We start from the raw sequence: 4,189 nt of genomic DNA, 5'->3' as shown, positions 1-4,189 counted from the left end.
TAATATAATATTTAAATAATTCTTATAATTATTTATATATTATATAATATAAAAATTCGTCGGTAAACAAAGAGCCAAAGCTGGGTGAGCTGTAAATACAAACTCCGCGACTCGCGGAGTTTGAACAGCAAAAAGGGCGCGAGTCGCGGAGTCCCCCTGGACGAAAATTCCTATAAAAGCTAGCGAATTCTGATCGTAAAAATATCCAAAAATTCAATCTCTCTCTATATATGTATACGTAATATATATATATATATATATATATTTATATTTATATTTTAATTTTAATTTTAATTTTAATTCTAATAATAAGGGTATGTTAGCGAATGTTGTAAGGGTGTAAGTCGAAATTCTGTCCGTGTAACGCTACGCTATTTTTAATCATTGTAAGTTATGTTCAACCTTTTTAATTTAATGTCTCGTAGCTAAGTTATTATTATGCTTATTTAATCCGAAGTAACCATGATGTTGGGCTAATTACTAAAATTGGGTAATTGGGCTTTGTACCATAATTAGGGTTTGGACAAAAGAACGACACTTGTGGAAATTAGACTATGGGCTATTAATGGGCTTTATATTTTTTTAACTAAATGATAGTTTGTTAATTTTAATATAAAGATTTACAATTGGACGTCCCTATAAATAACCATATACACTCGATCGGATACGATGGGCGGGGTATTTATATGTACGAATAATCGTTCATTTAACCGGACATGGGAATGGATTAATAGTTACTACAATTATTAAAACAGGGGTGAAATTATGTACAAGGACACTTGGCATAATTGTTAACAAAGTATTAAAACCTTGGGTTACACGCAGTCGATAATCTGGTGTAATTATTAAACAAAGTATTAAAATCTTGTTACAGTTTAAGTCCCCAATTAGTTGGAATATTTAACTTCGGGTATAAGGATAATTTGACGAGGACACTCGCACTTTATATTTATGACTGATGGACTGTTATGGACAAAAACCAGACGGACATATTAAATAATCCAAGACAAAGGACAATTAACCCATGGGCATAAAACTAAAATCAACACGTCAAACATCATGATTACGGAAGTTTAAATAAGCATAATTCTTTTATTTCATATTTAATTTCCTTTATTTTATATTTAATTGCACTTCTAATTATCACACTTTTTGTTATTGTATTTAATTGCACTTTTAATTATCGTACTTTTTAATTATCGCAAGTTTATTTTATCGCACTTTTATTTATCGCAATTTCATTATCGTTATTTACTTTAGGCTTTAAATTAAGTCTTGTATTTATTTTTAATTTTGGTTTTAACTGCGACTAAAGTTTTAAAATCAACAAACCGGTAATTAAACGGTAAAAACCTCCCTTTATAATAATAATATTACTTATATATATATTTGTATTTTTATAAAATAAAACTAATATAGCGTTAAGCTTTGTTTAAAAGATTCCATGTGGATCGAACCGGACTTACTAAAAACTACACTACTCTACGATTAGGTACACTGCCTATAAGTGTTGTAGCAAGGTTTAAGTATATCCATTCTATAAATAAATAAATATCTTGTGTAAAATTGTATCGTATTTAATAGTATTTCCTAGTAAACTATAAGCTATTTCATATACACCTCGCATAACATCAACGGGAATGAATTAATAGCCACTAGAATTATTAAACCAGGGGTGAAATTATGTACAAGGACACTTGGCATAATTGTTAACAAAGTATTAAAACCTTGGGTTACACGCAGTCGATAACCTGGTGTAATTATTAAACAAAGTATTAAAATCTTGTAACAGTTTAAGTCCCCAATTAGTTGGAATATTTAACTTCGGGTATAAGGATAATTTGACGAGGATACTCGCACTTTATATTTATGACTGATGGACTGTTATGGACAAAAACCAGACGGACATATTAAATAATCCAGGACAAAGGACAATTAATCCATGGGCATAAAACTAAAATCAACACGTCAAACATCATGATTAAGGAAGTTTAAATAAGCATAATTCTTTTATTTCATATTTAATTTCCTTTATTTTATATTTAATTGCACTTCTAATTATCGCACTTTATTTTATTGTTATTGTATTTAATTGCACTTTTAATTATCGTACTTTTTAATTATCGCACTTTTATTTATCGAAATTTCATTATCGTTATTTATTTTACGCTTAAAATTAAGTCTTTTATTTATTTAATATTTTACATTTTGTTTTAACTGCGACTAAAGTTTTAAAAATCGACAAACCGGTCATTAAACGGTAAAAACCCCCCTTTATAATAATATTATTACTTATATATATATTTGTATTTTTATAAAATTAAACTAATATAGCGTTAAGCTTTGTGTAAAGATTTTTTTTCCCTGTGGAATGAACCGGACTTACTAAAAACTACACTACTGTACGATTAGGTACACTGCCTATAAGTGTTGTAGCAAGGTTTAAGTATATCCATTCTATAAATAAATAAATATCTTGTGTAAAATTGTATCGCATTTAATAGTATTTCGTTGTAAAATTTAATAGTATTTTATACCCCTTAGCTTTGACATCAAGTATTTGTGGCGCCGCTGCCGGGGATCCTAAAATCTAGCTTAAAAGCCGGAAGCGCAACGCTAATATATATAAAAAAAAAATTATTTTTAGTTTACTTTTATAAAAATACGTTTTTGTAAAAATACGTTTTAAATATTCGAAAACATAGAAAAGAAAACAAAAATTTAAATATTTTTAAGAGTTTGTTAAATAATTAAATTTTATAAAGTTTCGTTATTTTTTTTAAAAAAAATATAAGTTTTATTTAAATATTTTGTTTTTATTAAAACATAAAAAAACCGAAAAAAATAAATATATATAAATCTATTTTTTTAGATTGTTATTTTTATAAAATTATAAAGTATTTCTATTTTTATTTTTGTTTTTAAAACATAAGTTTTATTTAGTTTTTATAAATATTTTATTTAAGTATTTAAACAAAAAATATAAAAAAAAACTGAAACGAACGATTTTTGGCCAGCACTTAATCTGAAATTTCGAACCCCGCGACTTGCGGAGTTTTCCAGCTTCGAGAACCGCGACTCGCGGAGTTCTCTCTGACACGGGTACAGAAACCCTAACAGCATCATTACGTAATTATTATTATTATTAATAATTAAAAACCCTAATTAGGTTTTAATTTTTAATTAATTAAGTTTAGTTTATTTATTTAATTTGTATATTTAGTTTAATTAATTTAAATAAATTATAAAATTAACACTCTTATAAAATAAATAATATAAAAATAATATTTTTATAAAAATTGTACTTTTTACAACTTTTAGTATATTTTTATATTTTGTACCTTTTTAATTGTTTTAGTGTAATATTTGTATTTTTTTTTGCTCTTATTTAGTTTTAATATAGTTTTTACCATAGTTATTTTTATTTCTAGATTTTTAGGCTTTGCCGTAAAATCCCTGAAGTGCTTTTTCTTTAGACTAAGACTTAGGTGCTTTAGAATTTTGCGACGCTGTTTATAAATTTTAGTACCTTTTTAAATTATTGCCATTTTGGGATATAGTTTTACTTGTAAGCTTTAATATTTTTAGACGCAATTTTTAGTTTTTAGTTCCTTTTTAAGTTTCAACGCGCTACTTTCTTATTTTTATTTTTCGACACCTTTTACCTATATATCAATTATCACTCCAATTAGTAATCTCAATTTGCAATTTTAATTTTAAGTTAGTGATAGTAATAAGGTTGGGTTAGTCGAGTGTTTCTAAGTTCTATAAGTCACTCTTTTTCTTTCTTATTTTTCGACGCCTTTTATTTTTCAATTCTTTTCTTTTTCGATGCGCTCTTTTTCTTTCTTATTTCTCGCAATTCTAGTTTTAGGACATAGATTTTTATTCTACTTCTTATCTAAATTTCTTAAAATTACGAAAATTTATTTAAGTGGTTAAATTGATAGACATCAAAATTTTCTGGTTCATAGTAATAGTTAGATTTGTACGTGGACCGGGTTATTGGAGCCAAATAGTACTCAATTATATTGAGACCAAACGAATCCTGCCCCTCTGCTGCATCTTTTGGCTATTCGAAACGTGGGCAAAATCAGAAAAGTCTATTAATTGGATAACTTATATAATTTTTCTTTCCTTTTTAAAAACTAATAGGATATTCAGTGAATGCACCGAGCAAGACGTTCAC

Source organism: Rutidosis leptorrhynchoides, chromosome 4 (assembly GCF_046630445.1).
Source record: "Rutidosis leptorrhynchoides isolate AG116_Rl617_1_P2 chromosome 4, CSIRO_AGI_Rlap_v1, whole genome shotgun sequence".
Lineage (NCBI taxonomy): Eukaryota > Viridiplantae > Streptophyta > Magnoliopsida > Asterales > Asteraceae > Rutidosis > Rutidosis leptorrhynchoides.
The sequence above is the reverse complement of the archived record's forward strand: the minus strand, read 5'-3'. Positions refer to the sequence as shown.